The sequence below is a fragment of the Vombatus ursinus genome, unplaced genomic scaffold, assembly GCF_900497805.2.
Source record: "Vombatus ursinus unplaced genomic scaffold, bare-nosed wombat genome assembly UNPS02014786.1, whole genome shotgun sequence".
Lineage (NCBI taxonomy): Eukaryota > Metazoa > Chordata > Mammalia > Diprotodontia > Vombatidae > Vombatus > Vombatus ursinus.
Window position 1 is genome coordinate 46,268,611 of NW_020954564.1, and position 21,106 is coordinate 46,289,716.

Below are 21,106 nucleotides of genomic sequence, written 5' to 3' on the forward strand. Positions count from 1 at the left end.
CCATCAGTACCCAGTATGTGCACATGGTTCTAGCTATATTGTAGTGGAAAGAACACTGGGCCCATAGACACAAGACCTGGATTTAAGTCCCAGCTCTGATGTATTTACTAGCTGCGAGATGTTGGAAAAATCAATTCAGTTCTTCATGCCTTGTTTTCCTCAGTTGATAATCTGAGATAATAATCTTTGCACTATTTATATCATAGGTTGTAGGAAAAAATTTAATATCCTTATTAATCCTAATAATCACTGACATTTTTGTAACACTTGAAGACTACTTTATACACCATACTTTAATGGATCAGTGACCTAACTGACATGGACATTCTTTCCAACAGTCCCTTGCCTCCTTTTTATGTGTGATTCTTCACCATCTATTCCTTTACTTCTTCCAGAATGGGTCTTCTCAGCCTGCTGAAGGGCTTCCTTTGGGTCTACTGACTGGCGTTACATGGGAATTTTTATAGCACATGGACTATATCTCTCTGTTACCCACTCTCACTATGTGACTGGCCCACCTCATTTTCTGGTCATACATATCTTTGATGATATCTCATACAATTCTTTTCACATGCGACTTATCGTTAGCAATATCCAGAAGCCCATTTACATAAACATTTGTCTCTCTATTGTCCTTTGAGTGAACCATAATTTTGACTTCTTCAAGATTGTGGTTTTCCATGAATTATGGCACTGCATCATTGGAAGAATACTTATATAACATACAGGTTTTTGTTTCAGGGGAAGCTTGGTGGTAATTTAAAGGGCTCCATAATTCACTTAACCTCAAAGTACCCTAAGTAACTCTATAAGACAGAGGTCAGCAAATTATGATTGGGGGGCCAAATATGGCCTGCTGCCTCTTTTTATACTGCCTGGAGCTAAAAATTATTAAACATATAAAAATCATTCTTAGTTCTCTTAGCCCTCTTTGGGGCTGGGTTTGGCCCTTAGGCCATAGTTTGCTGACCCCTGCTCTAAGACCATGCATTGCAGAGAGGGCACTTATCTGCATTGCTATAGGGAGTTTTCTCATCTGGATTTCCTGTGCCAATAAAATTACTGTCCCTATCCTTTTTCCTAATTCATGTAAACCAACCTACTGTCTTCCTTCTATTCAATTATGGATCCAGTTAGTTATATATCTGCAGCGGTTTTCCAAGTTATACGCACTGATAGACCATGTCTATGGATACCTTCAACTTCATCTCAGTCTGGATGACAGACCTTCTTCAATTTGGCTTTTCTTAGATAGTTAGGCTGAATTTTTTGAGTGACAATGAATCTCATTTAGGAGGCTGAGCAATGTTCTTGGGGCTTGATGCAATCAGTGCAAGGTCATATGCTAGGCCTGCACAACCGGTAGCCCACAGGCTGTAAGCGACCCGCAGGCATACTAAAGGATTTTGGGCAGCCCATGAAAAATGTAGAGGATGTTTTCTTCTACATTTTTTGTGTGCTGCCCGAAATTCTTTGGTGGCCTGCAGGTTGTGCAGGCCTATCATATGCAAACAGGAGCATCTGGTGGACTTCACCGTCTATTGGGACTTCCTCTTTGATTTGGACTTTGTGCTGAACATACTCCATGAGAGGGGGAAACACTTTTGGTGTATTGTCTCTGTTTCATACTCTGCTTCATAGTATTATTCACAAGATCATTGAACAAAGTTGTCTCTGCCCAATGCAGGAATTTGTTTTGACTATGCATATTGCAAAGGTTTTGATTTTCTCTCTTTCTCAGTGCGGGTTGAGGGTAGGAAGATGAGGAAGTGTTTTTGTTTGTTTTATTTAACAGAGAAATTAAATTAAATTAAATAATTAAGTTGTTTCTGTTCTCTATCAAAGAACCTTTTATGATCCTAACAAATTCATGGAAGATGCCTTGTTTGAAGCCTTTAAGGCAACATTTTGTTCAAATGAATCAATTTGTAAGAAAAAAAAATAAACAAGCAATAAACACAATGATATATTGTATTCTTTGCTCCTTACCATCAATTGTGTGACTTTGAAGTTGTGGTCTGCCATAAAATACCTTTGCAAAAACCTTATTGTTCTTTTCTCATATTTTTATCAAGGTTGCCCTTGATACGTGCGTGAATTATCAGAAAAATTTTGTAGAGATGGGAAAATAGGCATGTGAGTTGATAGTTTTTAACATCCTTTCATTTGCCTTTTTGGGGTAGCAATATCATCCGTGGTTTTTTTTTTAAGTTGTCCATTATGTTCTCCTCTTTTTTTCTCTTTTTTATTAATTAATTAATTAATTAATTTTTAGCTTTCAACATTCACTTCCATAAAATTTTGAATTTTAAATTTTCTCCCCCTCCTTTCCCACCTCCCTCCCCAGGACGGCATGCAATCTGATATAGGCTCTACATACCTTCCTATTAAACATATTTTTACATTAGTCATGTTGTAGAGAAGAATTAGAACCAATAGGAGGAACCACGAGAAAGAAGAAATAAAACAGAAGAAAAAAAAGCAAATAGTATGCTTCAATCTGCATTCAGACTCCATAGTTCTTTCTCTGGATGTGGATAGCATTTTCCATCATGAGTCTTTTGGAGATGTCTTAGATCCTTGCATTGCTGAGAAGAGCTAAGTCTAACAAAGTTAGTCATCACACAATGTACCTGTTATTGTGCACAGTGTTCTCCTAGTTCTGCTCACATCACTCAGCATTAGTCCATACAAGTCTTTCCAGGTTTTTCTGAAGTCCGCTTGCTCATCATTTCTTATAGCACAATAATATTCCATTATATTCATATACCATATGTTCTCCTCTTTTAAGATAACTTGAGAATACATGTCTCAATTCCCTTGAAATTGTGTTATCTCCAGCATGGACCTCCTCTCTGTATACTTGGACTGATCCAGCTGCTCTCCCCATTTTGTAAAAATTTACTGTCATTTTTACTTTTCTATGTAACACTTTTGAGACTGCAATGTTAGTGTCCGGATGTGATACCTCTACTGTCACTGAAGGAGAACATAGTTTATTGTAAAAATTTTGACAAATCTTTGCTATTTTTATGTTCATTGTCCTCCATCCAGTTTCATCCTTAAAAGTTATTGTGATGGTCTTGCTTAATTGGTTCTCACACAAAACTTTCTTCAAACTTATTTTTCCCTACAGTGCTTCTAATTTTATGAGGAAATATTACTTATAAATTCATACCATACTTCTTCATGAGGTTTTGGAAATAAATCTGAATTCTAAACTGTTCTTGTTCTTGGCTGTCATGTCTTTTCTTTCAAGTATCATATAAAATGACCACTTCTATATCCAAATAGAACAGAAAAATAAGGTTGTACCAGAAACCACAAATCTTTATTATGGACTGTTTGCTTTTCTTTTCAAGCATGTAATTGCTTCAACATAACTTTCAAAGCTGTCCTGTTTGTCTATGTTCCCTTTTGGCCTTCCTTTTGTTCACTTCTGTGCATTTTTTAAAATGTTTCAATAACCGCTTTATTTTTCCTTTTCTTTTTCTCCTTTTTTTGGCCATCCTATTGCTACTCTCCCTTCCCCCAACTCCTACCCCCTATGAAAAAAGGAATGAAGGAAAACAAGGCAAAACTCTTGTAACAAATATGAATAGTAAAACAAAAGAAATTTCCACATTGGTGGCATCTGAAAATGTACCTTCAGGCCATTACCCCTCTCTTAGGAAGTAGATAGCGTGCTTTATCAGCAGTCATTTAGAATCCTGGTTGGTCTTTGCATTGATCAGAGTTTTGAAGTCTTTCACAGTTGTTTTTCTTTACAATGTTGTCATTGTATAAGTTATTCTTTGGGTTTTGCTCCCTTCACTCTGCATCAGTTCATACAAATCTTTTCAGGCTTATTGAAACCATCTCTTTCACCCTTTTTTTTTTTTTTTTTTACAGTGCATTAATATTCCATTACATCCATATGGCAAAATTTGTTCAGCCATTCCCCAATTGATGGGCACCCCCAAAGTTTCCAGTTTTATGCCATAACAAAAAGACTTACTATTAACATTTTGCACATATTTTCCTTTCTCTTTTATCTCTTGAGGGTTCAGGCCTAGTAGTGGAATTGATGGGTCAAAAGTAATGCACAGTTTAGTGACTTTTGGGTTATAGTTCTGAATTGTTTTTCAGAACAACTAAATGATAGGCTAGATATAGTTCCACCAACTAAGCATTAGGGTGCCTGCTTTTCCCCAGTCCCTTTAACAATTGTCACTTTTCTTTTTTGTTAGTTTGGCAATTCAATGGATATGAGATGGAACTTCAAGGTTGTTTTAATTTGTATTTTTCTAATTATTTATTTAAAGAATATTTTCAATGATGATTGATAGCTTAGATTTGTTTCTTTGAGAACTACCTGCTCATATCCTGTGACCCTGTCATATCCTTTTATTTGGCAAGTTATCAAATGTCCCCCATGTGATATATGAGAAAACTGAGGTTCAGAGAAAGGAAGTGTCTTACCCAAGGTGTTTTTGAAAGTGTTATAGAAGAATACAAGTCATTCTCCAATTGACAAATGATCAAAGGATATGAACAGGCAGTTTTCAGAAGAAGAAATTAAAGCTATCTATAATCATATGAAAAAATGCTCTAAATCACTATTGATTAGAGAAATGCAAATCAAAATGACTCTGAGATAACACATCACACCTATCAGACTGAGTAATATGACAAAACAGGAAAATAATAAATGTTGGAGAAGATGTGGGAAAATTGGAACACTAAAGCATTGTTGGTGGATTGTGAATAGATCCAACCTTTCTGGAGAGCAATTTGGAACTATATCCATAGGACTATAAAATTGTGCATACCCTTTGGTCCAGCAATATCTGAATCTGTATCCCAAAGAGATCATAAAAACAGGAAAAGGACTCACATGTACAAAAATATTTATAGCAACTCTTTTTGTGGTGGCAAAGAACTGGAAATTGAGGGGATGCCCATCAATTGGCTGAATGGCTGAACAAATTGTGGTATATGAATGTAATGGAATACTATTGTGCTATAAGAAATGATGAGCATGTGGAATTCAGAAAAACCTGGGAAGACTTATATGAACTGGTGCAGAGTGAAATGAGAAGAACCAGGAGAACATTGTACACAGTAACAGCCACACTGTGTGATGGTTGACTTTGATAAACTTGGCTCTTCACAGTAATGCAAGAATCTAAGACAACTCCAAAAGACTCACAATGGAAAACGATATCCACATCCAGAGATAGAACTATGGAGTCTGAATGCAGATGGAAGTGTACTATTTGTTTTCCTTTTCTTTTGTTGTTCTGTTTTATTGCTTCATTCTCATGGTTACTCCCATTAGTTCTAATTATTCTTTACATCATGACTACTAGGAAAATAAGCTTAATAGGAATGTATAAATGGAGCCTATATCAGATTGCAGGCCATCTTGGGGAACAAGAAGGAAAAGGAGGGGGAGAAAATTTAAAACTCAAAATCTTATGGAAGTAAGTGTTGAAAACTAAAGATAAATAAATTAATTATTAAAAAAAGAAAGTGCTACAGAATGTGAATTATTATTGTTGTTTTTGTTGTAGGTATATGATAAATGCTATTGAATAAATAAGGTAAGGACAGTTTGGTTAATGAATTTCTCTAAGAGAAATTTTAAGGAAATTCTAAGAGGAAGATTTGGGTAGAGGAAAAATTAACCAAGAAAAATACTTGAATACAAAAATTTTTCTCAGTCACTATTGATGTGAAACTTGGATGGAGTCATTGCAGGGCAGTATATATGATACTTCTCTTTTATCCTTCACAGCAAGTTCCTACTTCTTACATAGAACTGCTTTCTAGGCTTTTTCTCTTGCATTTAAACAGCAACAGAGCTGAGCTAGATATACTCTCCATCTAACTTTCCTCTGTCAAAGACAATCCTAGTTGTCATAGTGGATGATACTTGGCATTGAATCATGGGATTTTAGAGTCCGAAGGGACCTCAGGACATATTGTAGAATATTAGAGTTAAAGACATTAGAGGTCAGCTGGCTCAAACCCCACTTGAAGTAGGAATCTCCTCTATAGCTTACTGACAGGTGTCCTCCAGCCTCTATATGTATACCTCCAGTGACAGAGAACTCACTGGCCCTACATCTGCCTTTTGGCTGACAGCCATTAGCAAGCGTTCAGGGATTTGGACCATGTCCCACTAACTGGTTCTTACCTTTCAACTCAGAAATAAAGAGAGCCTAACTTCCTTCTGTCTTTCCACCAAAGTAACTGGCTAGTTAAATTTTCAAGAAGTATCAGACCTGTTAGTTACTGTTTAGATTGTTGATGGGCCTGCTTAATGCTTATTGACAACTCAGTCAACCAAAGTTAGTAGGTACTAAACACACAATCGAGTATGTTTCTTGTAAATGATGTATTGTTGGATTCTGCTTTCTAATATATTCTGCTGTCATCTGTTTCATGGGTGAGTTAATCCCATTCACATTCATAGTGTTGATTATTAATTGTGCATTTTCTTCCATCCTATTCACTTTTACTTTTTTCCTGTATTTGTTCCCCACCTTCTATTTACAAAGAAGAAGTGTTCATGAGATAGGCACATGTTAAGTATTTATGCTCTGTGCTTGATGCAATTAGTATCAATCTTCTGCTCCCTTGCCTCTCTTCTCTTCCTCATCTCTCAGACCACAAACACAGGTTCTTACCTTTTCTTTATTATCTTTTAATCCTCCCTTCATAATCCCCTTTCTAACCTTAGTGTTCACTTTCCTTTTTCCTCCCCAAATCTATGTTTCTTCTTATTCTATCCCTTTCCCCTCTTCCCATTTCCTCCTATTTACCTGTTGAGTTTAATGTATTTTTTATTTTGTAATATTTTATTTTACCCCAATTACATGTGAAAACAATTTTAGCATTTTTTTAAAGTTTTGATTCCAAATTCTATCCCTCCTTCTCTCCCCTCCCCCCTCCTTAGGCAATTTGATATGTTATACATGTGCGATCATGTAAAACATTTCCAAAGTAATCATTTTGTACAAGAAAACTTGAACAAAAACAAAAAGAAAGTGAACAATGGATATCAGTTCTTTTTCTGGAGGCAGATAGCATTTTTCATCACGAGTCCTTTGGGGTTGTCTTGGATCATTGTATTGCTGAGAGTAGTTAAATCATTCACAGTTTTTTATCGTACGATATTGCTGTTACTGTGTACAATGTTCTCCTGGTTTTGCTCATTTCACTTTGCATCAGTTAATGTAAGTCTTTCCAGGTTTTTCTGAAATAATTCTGCTTTTCATTTCTTATAGCACAATAATATTCCATTACAACCATGTACTATAACTTGTTCAGCCATTCCCCAATTGATGGACATCCTGTCAATTTCCAATTCTTAGCCACACAAAAAGAGCTGCTATAAACATTTTTGTGCAAATAAGTTCTTTTTGTTGTTGTTGTTTTTGGCTAGACAATGGGGTTAAGTGATTTGCCCATAAGTGTTATGTGTCTGAGGCCGGATTTGAACTCAGGTCCTCCTGAATCCAGGGCTGGTGCTCTATCCACTGTGCCATCTAGCTGCCCCCTCTTTTTCTTTTTTTAAAAATTTCTTTGGGATACAGACCTAGTAATGGCATTGCTGGATCAAAGAGTATGCACAGTTTTATAGCCCTTTGGGCATATTTCCAATTTGCTCTCCAGAATGTTTGGATCAGTTCACAACTCTACTAATACTGCATTAGTGTACCAGTTTTCCCACTAACACTTCAACATTTATTATTTTTCTCTTCTGTCATAATAGCCAGTCTGATGAATGTGAGGTGGTAGTTCAGAGTTGTTTTAATTTGAATTTCTCTAATCAGTAGTGATTTAGAGCATTTCTTCCCATGATGATAGATAGCCTTGATTTCTTTGTCTGAAAACTGTCAGTTCATATCCTTTGACCATTTATCAATTGATGGATGACTTATATTCTTACAAGTTTTACTCAATTTTCTATATATTTGAGAAATGAGGCCTTTATCAGAGGTACTTGCTGTAAAATTGCCCCCCACCCCAGTTTTCTCCTTTCCTTCTAATCTTGGTGGTATTGGTTTTAGTTCATGCAAAAACTTTTCATTTTATATAATCAAAATTACCCATTTTAAATTTCATAATGCTCTCTATATCTTGTTTGTTCCTAAATTCTTCCCTTCTCCATAGATCTGACAGGTAAACTAGTCTATTTTGTCCTAATTTGCTGGTGATATCACCCTTTATGTCTAAATCATGTATCCATTTTTACCTTAGCTTGGTAGATGGTATGTGATGTTGGTCTATATTTAGTTTCTGCGATACTGTTTTCTAGTTTTCCCAGCAATTTTTGTCAAATGATGAGTTTTTGTCCCAAAAACATGGATCTTTGGTTTTGTCAAATGCTAAATTACATGTCATTTGCTACAATGTATTGTGTACCTGGCCTATTCCACTGATCCACTAATCTATTTCTTAGTCAGTACCAGATTGTTTTGATGATTACCACTTTATAATACAGTTTGAGATCTGGTATTGCTAGGCCACCTTCTTTCACATTTTTTTTTCATTGATGAGTTGAATGTATTCTTACACAAACTCTTTATGTACATGATTTACCTTTCTTTTACTGGTTCACATGAAAGTTAGGACTTGCTCCCTTCTGTTCCTTTCTCACTTGTGTAGACTTCTATTTGTATACTCCAATTATGTGAGATAAGTACCCCAACTTTTCCTCTCCTTTCCTCCTCTACTGTATCCTTTTCCTCTTCATTTACTTTCTTCTTTTAAGATAATCAGAACACAATACTCTCAAGCCCTTTGTATTATTTGATTTCCTTTATGACCCCTTATAACATCAGGGTTCAAAGGGACACTTGTATCATCTCCCCAATAAGAATATAAATATTTTGTTCTTATAAAGTCCATTCAGATTACTCATGTGTATTTACTTTTTTTGCATTTCTCTTAACTTCCATGCTTGTATTTTAATTTTTCTACCCAGCTCTAGTTTTTTTCATCAGGAATATTTGAACATCCTCTGTTTTTTGAAAATTCATTTTTTCCTCTCTAGAATTATATCTGGGCAAGTTATTCTTGGTTTGCCTTTGGAATATTATATTCCATGCTCTCTGCTTCTTTAGAATGGTAGTTGCCAAATCTTGTGTGATTTTCATTGTGGTTTTTAAGAATTTAAACTCATTCTTTCTGGCTATTTGCAATGTTTTTTCTTTGACCTGGAAGCTCTGGATTTTAGCTATGATGTCTCTAGACATTTTCACTTTGGCGTTTCTTTTAGGAGATAATTAGTAGATTCTATTTTCATCTGCACTTTTGTTCCAATATATTTGGGCAGTTCTCCTTCATGATTACTTGATATAGATATCCAGAATCTTTTTTGCTCATGGCTATCTGGTAGTCCAATGATTTTTAAATTATCTCACCTTGATTTATTTTCCAAGTCAGCTATTTTTGATATGAGATACATTTTCTTCTATTTTCTCAACATTTTGGCTTTGTTTTAATATTTCTTATTGTCTAATGGAGTCATTAACTTATGTTTGGTCCATTCTAATTTTCAAAGAGTCTATTAGTTGAATAAGGATTTATATTTCTTGTGCTAAGCAAAATAACCAAGCTAAGAAAATTAATAAATTCTCTTTCTAAATCTTTCTTCCAGAGCTCTCATTTCTTTTCCATTTTCTCTAGTATTATAATTTCACTTAGAATATAATTTTAAACATTTTTTTTGGAAAAAAATTTATTTCTTCTAGTATTTCTTATTGCTTTTGTGGTCAACCTATGTTGCTTTGTTTGTAGGTGATTTGGAATTACTCTTCTCTTTTGGGTTTGTGTTTTCAGCATCTCTAGCATCATAATGGCTCTTTATCTTTTTTTTTTTTAACTCATTTATCCAATCCTAATTCCTAGGTTTGGATTTTGTGTTTGAGTCATACTCTGTGCATTTCTGATGGGACTCTCATGGTCTTATAGGTCCTTGTCTGTCTTATCTAGAGTCCTGCTGCTATGTTCTCTGCTCTCAGCCCGGGCTTGAGTTTGTGATCCCCTCTCTGGTTCAGATGATACCACCAAGGGCCTTTTCTGACCTGGATGCTGAAGCTGTGATCTCCTCTCCAGGGTCAGAGTAATAGTTCTGTAGTTTTGTTCTTATCCATAGGGATGAATCTGTAACTTTTTCTCCAGGTTCAGAACAATAGCATAGGGACCCATGGTCAGGGTCCATGATCCCAACTCACTCTTATTCCACATTTCTGACCCTGATCACTTGCTTATGGGTCAAATTTGTGACTTTGGGTTGGGAAGATGACCTTCTATGGTTTCTCCTTAGATTTCTCTCCTTAGATCTTTGTTGGATTAGATGTTAGAGGAGCTGTGTTGTATTGATTCCTCCTACTCTTCCATCTTGGCTGGCCTTCCTATTAAATCAACAGAAGAAGGCTCCAGGATACAAGTGCCTACTACTGCTTAAGAAACATTCAACTGCACAGAATCCTAAATCACTTGCTAAGGGTTTTTCTCACCATCTCACAAATAACTGAGTTTATAGAATTGAATTGTTGATTTATAGAATGTTAGAGCTAAGAAGCTTATTTCCTCCTCTGTTGCTCTGTGAGTTGGGACTAATTGGATTTTATTCTTTTGATTCTTCATTTCCTCACGTAGAAAATAGGGGCAGTGATTCTCAGAGGTCTTATCCTAAGAAAGTTACAAGTAAAGACGTTGGCCTAGCAGAAGGAGCACTGGACCAGAAGTTAGGCCCCTGGATTCAGGTCCTGTCTTTGTCACTAATTTGGGCAAGGCGTTTAACCTTTTTGAGTCTTCGTGATCTGAAAAATAGGGAGACTGGGTGAGATGATCTCCAAGTTCCCCTAAGAAACCTTCTCAGGTCCCTTCCAGGTATGATATACAAAGACTAGGCAATCTTTCCCCCCTTTGTGCCTCTTCTATGTCATTGCCATGTTTTATTTTGCACTACAATTATTAGTCTATGTCATATCTCCCTGTGGTACCCTCAGATATTTGAACACAGATTCACTTTCTTATTAATCTTTTCTTCTCACCCCACACTGAATACCAATTTTCTGTACATAGTGGATCTTTAATGTATCTTTCCTTAGAGCTGCATATAGTAGGCACTTAATAGATGTTTAATGAATTGAATTGAATCTACACATATTAGGCTCTCTATAAATGCCTATTAAGTTGAATTTAATCTACACAGTATATAAACTCAAAGGTTCAGTGAGCCTAAATCAATCTCCATATAGTGGGTGCCATGTAACCACTTAGTTAGCCACTAAATGGCACTTAGTATTTGTTGATCATAGGGTTGTATTTTAGAGGTAGAAGGGACCTTAGAGGTTATATAATCTAGTTTTTCATTTCACAGATGAGGAAACTGAGGTCAAGATGTTAAGTGACTTGGCCAAGGTCCTATAGATCATATTTGGTAGAGGGAGGATTTGAACCTATGCCTTCTACCTCCAAATCTATCAGGCTTGTCCATTGCAGCAGCTGAATCTGCACATAACATACTCTTAACAACTGTTTAATTGTACTGACTTTTCACTTAGTAGACACTACTTAAACTTTTTTGGATTAAATGGAATTTCTCTTTGTAATGGGGTAAAGATGGGGGAGGGGGCTGGGGACCATTCCACAGAGACTTTTTCCGCCCAGCTTTTGAGACAAGTCACATAGTGGTATGCATTCCTACAGCATTAATGCCTCCTCAGGGAATCCGACCTTTCAGAAATATGAGAAGGTTGCATGCATACAGCCTATCCTGCTAGGATTGGATTCAGCCTTCACTGGGAACAGCTAACCACAGGCCGGCTGCTTCTGACAAACACATCAGTGCTCAGCTTTCTCCACTACCCCAGCTTAGGGAGTAAAGGGCCTGGGCTTTTGCTAAAGGTATTTGAGAGGGTAGCAGAGAGGAAATCAGTCATTGCTGGTGGGGTTGGGCAAGATTTTTAGCCCCACCTTTCACCTGATGTACCACTTCAAAATGTTGTTAACTTCCTGTCCAAGAAAACTGGAAAGCGCTAGATTGGGGTACAGATTTAGTGTTGAAACCTGGCTCAGCCTCTTGTTGTCTGGGTGATATTAGTAGGCAAGTTTGAGCTCAGCCTCAGTTTCCACATCTAATAAAGAAGGAATTGAACTATGATCTCAGGGACCCCTTCTAGCTCTAAAAATGTGATTCTATGATCAGCAAATATTAAATGAAGTTTCTATGTGGACATTCATTTAGGTTCATTAAACTTTTAAGCTTATATGATATGCAGATTAAATTCAGCCCAATAAACATTGATCAAGATCCTAATGTGTGCAGATTTAATTTGTTAAACATGTATTAAACACCTACTATGTGTAGATCCAAGGTAAGACATATCAAAGGACCAGATATGTCAAATGATATTCTTAAATTCTAGTCCTTAGATTCACTGTGTGTACAGAGGTCATTGTACTTAGTGCTAGTTGGAAAGAAAAATTAATAAGGAGCAACGTCTGCCTTCAAGGAGCTACAGCAGTGATCTTGTTATTCATTAATTATGCATCCATGTATCCATGGGGTATATGGGGTATTCAGTGAGAACTAGCACCTCTGGTGTGAGGGCTCGCTCAACCCTTTTCAGGGATGCTTCTCTACCTTTTGTGTCCACCTGGCACTCATCACCTGTGACTCCAAGAAAATATAGCGTGCGCAGCAGCCATACCCCAGTAAAACCATCTTGGCAGATGGGCTAAACCAGGCTGAGGTAACCTACAGGCCTCAAACCCGTCAGTGAGTTAGGGGGGTGTCTACTCCAAGCAGGTGAAGACTTCCCCTGGCAGAATGGGTGGATGAGAACAATTTGTTCCAACAGCTATGAAGAGTTGGCTGAAGCAGGCACCATGAAGCACTTGGAGCTTGGTCAGACAATGAAGACACAAAGGCCATCCACTGCATACTGGGCCATCATCACCAGTTTTTCTGACTTTTGTTTTGCCACTGGACTTTGATGACTCTGAAAGAGAGAGTGAGGCTGACGACTTTGTGCAATCCTGCCTCATGATGTCATTGGTCCTCTTTGAAAGCAATGTGCAAACAACAATCCATGTATCCATTCATTTATTCATTTATTCACCAATGAACTAGACTTGGAATTAAGGGATGTAAATGAAGCGATCTGAGTTTGATCCTTACTCCTCAGGTTCTTGTGTGTGACCTTGTGAAGATCAAAAAATACTGAATGTACAAACTTTTTGTAACCATGAAGAACAATAGAAATGTGAGGTATTATTGATAGTATAATAAGGTAAATACCTAGCAGGACATGGTTTCATAAATGATGATGCTGTGGTCTCTGCCACTGTGGAGGCTGAGGCTGGTGGATCAATTGAGTTTGAGAGTTCTGAGCTAAAGTAGGGTTAAAGTCTGACACCAATATGGTGAGCCTCTGGCAGTGGCCTATACCACCAAGATGCCCAGGTTGAAAATGGAGCAAATCAAAGTTCATTTGCACATCAGCAGCGGGGTTGGAACTGTGAGTGCCAATTCACTTCTAGTCTAGGTGAGATAGGAAGACTCAGTCTCAAAAAAAAAAAAAAAAGATGAAAGCACACTAAGTTATTTGGGGAATATTCTCCAATTTGTGGATACCAAAGTTCTATTTGAGCTAGAAGTGATTAATGTCTATTGAATTGGAAAACATTTTGTATTATTCTCTCATTTTACAAATGAGTAAACAGAGGCCCAGATAGAGTAAATGACTGGCCAGTGGTCACACAGGCAGTAAGTGGTAGAACCAGGACTAGAATCCATGGCCCCTGATTCTTAGGTCTTAGTGCTTTTTCCACTGCCCCCCACTGCTAGAAGCTATTTGGGGTCTCCTTCCAGAATATTACCCTATGGGCCGAGGAATGTTTTGTCCTCATGTTAGTGGTTCAATTCCAGGCCCCTTCAGTTGTAGAACAGGTAGAATTCACTATATGGAGTGAATAAAAAAAGAAAAGGAAGAAGGCACAAAACATTGGGTAAAAAAATCTTAGACTCTAACCACATAAGAGCACTCATATGGTTTCAGATCTAGGTCCCACACAGTTCTAATTGCTTGTAGCACTAACAACATAGGTTCTAAAATTCTGTGATTCAAGGCCCTTTCCAGTTCTCTCTAATATTCTCTGATAAAAAATCTCTTCCATTATAAAATTCTATGATGTTAGGTGAGGATGTTCCTTCTAGCCCTAACATTTTACGTTCTACGGTTCCTTCAAGTCCTAATATTTTATGTTCTAAGGTCTCTTCCAGCTCTAATATTCTATATTTGAAGATCTTTTCTAACTCTAATATTCTATATTCTAATACTCTATCTTCTAGGGTCCCTGCCAGTCCCATCAATCTATATTCAATATTGTAAAATTCTGTGTTTTAAAGGTATCTTCCAATTCTAGCATTCTATGTTCTAAGGTTTCTGCCCGCTCTAACACTCAATATTTCAAGATTCTTTCTAGTCCTAACCTTCTATATTTGAACGTGCTATGTTCTAAAGTGCCTTCTAAGCCTATGGTCTAAGTAAGTCCCTTACCTCATCAGCCATCTATGACTTTATCTTCCTTGGGTGCAGTCACTGATTATCCAACAACTAATCACCCAGATATGGTAGACTATGGACCTCTTTGTTCAATGTGCTTCTCCCAAGGCTCATTTTAACTTTGGGTTAGGAGAAGAGGGAATTGCTTATGGTGAAAGTGACTCCAAACAGGAATTGACTAAATAAAGATCATTTCCCAAAAAAATGTCATCTGATCTGGAAGAAATTTGATTTTCTTTCCAGCTGTGCTCATATTGTAGGCCTGGGCAGTAACTAACTCTGGGCATTAATCAGCTTCACTCTGACTTGTTCAGAGGCAGAGGGGAAGTCCCATACGTTCACAAGAATCACACCCCACCTGTAAAAGCAGTCTGTAGCAGTAGCTGGGACAAAGGAACCTCCTTTCTTGGGCCTAGTAGTTGTTTTGGTCTTTGTACTTACATTACCCTGGTTTCAGAGTCTGCAAGCAAACACTGAAATAGGAAGGGGAGAGGAAAGTTAGCAATTTTTACTGAGTGACTTTGGACAAGTGGCTTCAACTCTAAATCTCATTTTCCTCATCCATCAAATGTAGGGACTTGGATTAGATGTTTTCTTTGGTCCCTTCCAGCTCTAATATTCTGTGTTCTGTGTTCCAACATTTTACGTTCCAAGGTCCCTATTGACTCTTATACTCTAACATTCTAAGCTCCTTTCCAGTTCTAACATTTTGTGTTCTGTGTTTCAAGGCCCCTTCCAACTTTAACTTTCTAGGTTCTGTTGTCCTAACATTCTATGTGCTTTGTTGGTTTTTGTGAGCCCTAACAATCTAACAATAGGCAGCTAGGTATCACATCGAATAGAGTGGTGGACTTGGCATCAGGAAAGACCTGATTTCAAATCCAGCCTCAGACACTTACTAGCTGTGTGAATCTGGGCAAGTTGGCCCTAGTTTCCTCATCTGTAAAATGGGGATAATAATCATACCTACTTCTCAGGGTTGTTGTGAGGCTAGAATAAGATAATATGTGTAAAAGCACTTTGTAAACCTTAAAGCTCTATATAAATGCTAACTATGGTGATAATGATGATGAGATCTGGTGACATTGTTGTTAGTATGCTACTGCTATGCAGTACAAAGAAAGGTTGCTATGCTAATAGCTATGGAATTGTAGGCCTAGTGTGGAAGTCAACAAATCCTCAAGAAGGTCTAGATCTTGGGTTTGTGAAGGAAGAGCCAAGCGTGCCTCTTCGCCAGTGGAAAATCCTCCTGATTCTCTGACAAACCAGAGGAGGGAGGGGAAAAAGATAAATGGGATTCACATCGTTTTGTTCTAAGCATTTCCCTTATGTTTTAGATTTTGTATTGATGGACTGGTGATATAATTTGCTTTAAAACCAGGTGGCCTCTTAGTTTCCATCTGTTCTGTCGATCACTGTCTCTAGTGAGCTGCCTGGCACAGTCAATGCTGTGCAGGCATTGAGGCCCAGAAGAGAACCCTTTTTAAGCCCTCAGAGACAGAGTGTGGTATAATGGAAATTGCCCTGGGCTTGGAGTCAAGAGGCATGGGTTTGAGTCTTGGCTCTGACCTTTGTCTGCTCTATGACCTTGGACAAATGACTTTATCTCTCTGTTCCTTTGGTCTCTCATCTGCGAAATGGAAATAAATCATCACAGGGTTGCTGTGGACAAGCAGACGGGTCCTGATGATGATGATTATGACTGTATCCGGGGCCAGTTTCATACATGAACAGCAAGAAGTGACTCTCATGCAAATGTTTCTCTTAGGAGATAAAGGGATGCCAACACCCAACATCTCATTTGAAGTTTCTCGAAGACTCATTTTGTGGGTTGACCTGGCCCAAGTACAAAATATGATGCCAAACCCCAAATCAAATCTCAAAAGAAAGGACAGAGACCAACTAGGCTTTCCCCTGGAGACATTTGTTTCTTCTTTTGTTCTCCTTTCTCTGCAGCCCTTTTCTGCAGGGAGAAAGCCAAATGGCCTGATTCCTTAAGCACTTTAAGATTACAAGGGTGAAAAGAATTCTAAATGTGCCATCAGGAGACTTGGGTTCAGGGCCTACTCTAATGCTTGCTAGCTATGAGATGCCAGACAAGGCGTACAAAAGTATTATCTTCATTTTGCAGATGTGAGGACATTGATGCCCAGAGAAGAGAAGTAACTTTCTCAAAGGCCACATAACTAGAAAGTAGCAAAGCTGGAATTCAAACCTAAGTCCTCTGATATATCACAGCTAGCTCTTTACAAAACACCACACTATCTACCTAAGTCAATTAATTAATAATAACATTATAACCTGTTAGGCACTGTGGTAAGTGCAGGAGCCTTTAATGAGATCCCAGGAATTTTATTAACATATATATGTGTATATATATTATATATATATATTTTTTTCAGTTAGGCAATTGGGGTTAAGTGACTTGCCCAGAGTCACACAGCTAGGAAGTATTATGTCTGAGGCTGGATTTGAACTCAGATCCTCCTGATTCCAGGGCCTGTGCTCTATCTACTGCACCACCCAGCTGCTGCAACATATATGATCTCAAGGAAAATCCCACTACCCCGGAGCTTATATATATATATAAAATATATATATATATAATATATTGTCTATATATAATATTATACATATATATAGAGAGAGAGAGAGAGAACCTCTTGTATGATCTCCCTTATCCATCCTCTATCTGTTCTTTCAAAGCATGAAATAATAAAATAATGAGTCTTTCTCTAATCCTTAAACCTTTAGGAGAGAACAATGTCAGCTCTTTCTCCCTGACACATTCAAATACTTGACACAGAGACATAGAAGGAGGAAAACTTATAGCCTCCCATGGTAGTTGGACTACAGTTCTAATTCTGAGCACCACATTGCAAAGAGAAGCTCCGTTGTGACTCATTTTGTGACTTGGGGGAAAAAACCCACTGAGTTAAAAACAAAAGTAAGAAAGGCCCAGGTTGATTCTTCCCGGTTTCCCTCCTAGACTGAGGGGAATAGCGGGCAGAAATGTATAAATATCTTCTTAGGATTTGTTTTTTTCTTTTTCTTTTTTGGGGAAAATGGCACCCTAGTGCAAGTTACTAATTTACTCATTTCATAGAATTGTTGGTGTGTGGGGAGGTTTCGAGTAGATTACGGAAACCCCCTCTCCCACAGCATCATAGAACTTCAGTGACCTCTCCTCCCAAAGGACCATAAAAAGTATGAAGGTAGAACAGAGAATTGGAAGGGATCTTAGCATGAGGAATGTTGCTGCTGGAAGAGACCTTGAATATAGTCGAAATAGCTCATCTTTACCCTGGACTTAAAAAGTTACCTTCCTCACAACCACTCCACCAGCTTATTATCCCCATTTTATAGGTCAAGAAATTGAGGCTCCAGTTGGCTCCGTGACTTGCCCAAGGGCCACACAACTAGTAATCCTGGCTAGTTAGAAGAGAATCTTGCACGCCCTATCATTTCACAGATCAGGTAACAGAAGTGACCGGTTCAAGGTCGCTGACCTCCCTGGGCTGGACAGGGAGAGGGGCTATTGGCAAGAAAGGGATGCAAGGTGGGGCCCCTGTGGAGGCGGAGGGTGGAGTGGAGGGGACAAAGGGCGGCCCAGGGGACCGCCCGGGGAGGGCGGGGAGCCCCGCCCCCTGCAGTCCCCGTGGGCCCCGGGGCCGCGCTCCCGGGAGGCCTGCGTGGCAGACAGCGCGCGGAGGGGCAGGCGCGGCCCCGGCGGGGGAGGCGGGGGCGCGCGTGCGCGGCCCCGGCGGCGGCGGCGGCGGAGGAGTTGGTGGTGGCGGCCGCGCGGATAAGTTGCGTCCGGGACTCGGGGGCTCCGGCTGCGCCGCGCTTCGCCCGCAGGAGCCGGTAAGGCCCCCGGGGGCTTGGGGAGACTGGCGGAGGCAGTGGGGAGGGGCAGCCCCGGGTCCTTGGGGGCCGGCCAAGGAGCTGGGGCGGAGGAGACGCCTCAGGCTTGGGGCAGCGGGAGAACCCCGCGCCCCCTCCCCTATTTCACCCCCTCCCCGCAGGGCTCAGCGCCCGGGACCCCCCTCCCCCAAGGCCCCTCTCCTGAGCTCTCCCAAGCCCCCCGAGCCTGGGCGGTCAGCGCCCCGGGGGCGGGGCGGCAGAGGGGGGGGTGCAGAGGGGCGGCTGAACTTGACCCTGGCAGAGCCTGGGTGTTCCTGCGTGTCTGGGTAGGTTTGTGCATGTTCGTGGCGGTGTGTTGGTGGGTCTGTTTGTGGGTGTTTGTCCGTCTGTTGGTGTGTTGTCTGACTGTGTGTCTATTTGTGTCGGTCGGTGCCTATTTGTATCTGTGTCTCAGCGTGTGCCTGCATCCGTCTGTGTTTCGTTGCGACTGTGTTCGGGTCTCAGCGTCCATGTGTTGTCCCCATTCCCTCCATCCAGGCGGGAAGGGGCTTGGCCATTGGCCAGTTTCCCTCAGTGCCTACAGCTCCCAGCTGCTCCGGGCCGAGCAGAGTCCAAGATTCCTCTTCCTGTGCACAGCCCCATTGCCGTGTGTGCTGGATGGGGGGAGGCTCCCAGAAAGAGAAGTTGGGGTTGGGTTTTTGTTTTCCTCCATAAATGAGAGAACAACGGTGAAAAGTAAACTTTGGAGGGGACTATGGGACATGGCAGGAGGGACACACAGACCCACACTACTTAGAGACAAACACTGTGTTAAGATTCACACAGGTAGATAGTTATAAAAGCTGGTTCTGTTTTCTCTGGGGCTGTAATTCAGTGTGCTTTCCTCACAGTAGGTCTGTGACGTAGGTAGGGAGAGTATTTTTATTCCCGTTTTACAGATGTGGAAAATTTGATTCAGAGAGGTGAAGTACTTTATCCATTGTCACAACACAACTAGTAGGTGTCAGAGCTGGGGTTTGAACCCATGGCTCTTGACTCTAACTATATACCATGATGGTCACAGGTGAACACAAACACAACATGTTGAGACATAGGCACACATGCACAAATAAAGACACTGGGACGCACAGACACAGAGATATAGATGGGTTTATGTATACTCAGGTACCTGTCTATTTCCCTTCCATCTCAGTTTACTGTCATCACCTGGGGCCTAGTGGACCTTTTTTCCTTGACCCTTTGTTTGTTGGTCGTGTCATGCTCAGGCAGAGACTATCTCTCCCTGGGTCTTCTTTACTTGTATGGAACTTTAACCTGACCTGTATAAGCTTCTCTGATCTGCATTTGTATAATTGTAAAATAGGCATCAAAAACTCACCCTGCCTGTTAACAGAGTTGTCAGGAAAGTGCTTTTGTAAGCTGCTTTGCTATAGAAATGTGAATTGCTTTAGAACATAGAATATTAGAATTGGAAGGGAACTTAGCAATCATCTAGTCTAACCAGCTCCCTCTTTTAACAAGGTTGCACAGTTGGTAAGTGGCTGGGCCAGGCCTTGAACCCAGATCTTCCGGCTCCAATCCAGGGCTCTTTTCATTACACCAGAATGCATTTCTTGTAAGTAGAGCCATAAAAACTGGGTAACTATTCTATAAGTTAGTTGTCCAACTTTTGGGAAGCAGTACCCATGGTATTACTTAGGGTTCAAGTCCCAACACTGCCACTTAACTAACTTTGTTACCTTGAGGAAGTCACTTAGGACACCTCAGTGTCTTCAAAATGGGGAATTATAATCCTTCTACTAGGTTCCTCATAGGAATGTGAGGACCAAATGGGATAACAGATTAGAAACTCTACAAAGTGCCATAGAATTGTCCCCTTCCTTTAGTGGTAGAACCGCCAGAAGGTTGGCCAGCAGGTGATGATGTATTTTGATTCCAACAAGTTTTGAAATCTGCTTTTGAGGGGTAAAATTTGTATCTACATTAGCTGAGGGAGTGCCCACACTGATGAAATCATGGGGCCTTAAATTATTGAAGTTATATTATTATTATTCACAGATCTCTTGTTGCTTTTAAGATGACCTGTTGTCTGGTTTGCCTGTGTTTTTGTACAGTGGAATGTTTCAGCTTTCTTTAAAAACAAAAAACAACAAAATTGGACTCTTCCAGAATTGGGGATAGGGGCAGAAGAAGTAATGACAGGCAGAGGGCTTGCTGTGAGAAGGAGGGATGCTTTGCATATGCAAATGTGATACTTGAATTAAAAAACAAATGGGACTGCTTTACGGGGCCACAGTATGCTTAGATGGATGACTGTGGCTTCTTTAAAAAAATATTTTTCCAAATGGAAGGAGAATTATTGTTGTAGAGCAACTGTAGGCAGCGTGGTATACACAAAAGAGCATGAATAAAGAGTTCTAGCTCTGGCTTTGTAACTGCCTGTGTGACCTTAGGTGAGTCAGTTCCCCTTTCTAGGGCCTGAATTATCTTTTTTGAAGAGTGAGAAGATTAGGATAGGAGATGGCTTCTAAGGTACCAGCTCTAAAGTCTAGGATCATCAGTTGGGGAAGGCATGCTGTCTTGGCTAATTAAGGAAGCTGAGGGTATGCAGTTCAACCCCTGGTAAAACTGGCTGTACGGCATGGTGGGAAAGAGACTTGGATTTGTAG

At 39.7% G+C, this 21,106-nt stretch overlaps 1 protein-coding gene across 1 annotated transcript in view; it reads left to right on the plus strand.

Annotated features, from left to right (window-relative positions):
• Positions 1–18,357: 18,357 nt before the first annotated feature.
• The window catches only part of LOC114047353 (serine/threonine-protein kinase Nek6), a 127,236-nt gene continuing 124,487 nt past the window's right edge, over positions 18,358–21,106 (plus strand). Inside the window, exon 1 of the mRNA XM_027868161.1 lies at positions 18,358–18,437. The gene's annotated coding sequence lies outside the window, so the exon portion shown is untranslated. The remainder of the gene's footprint in view (positions 18,438–21,106) is intronic.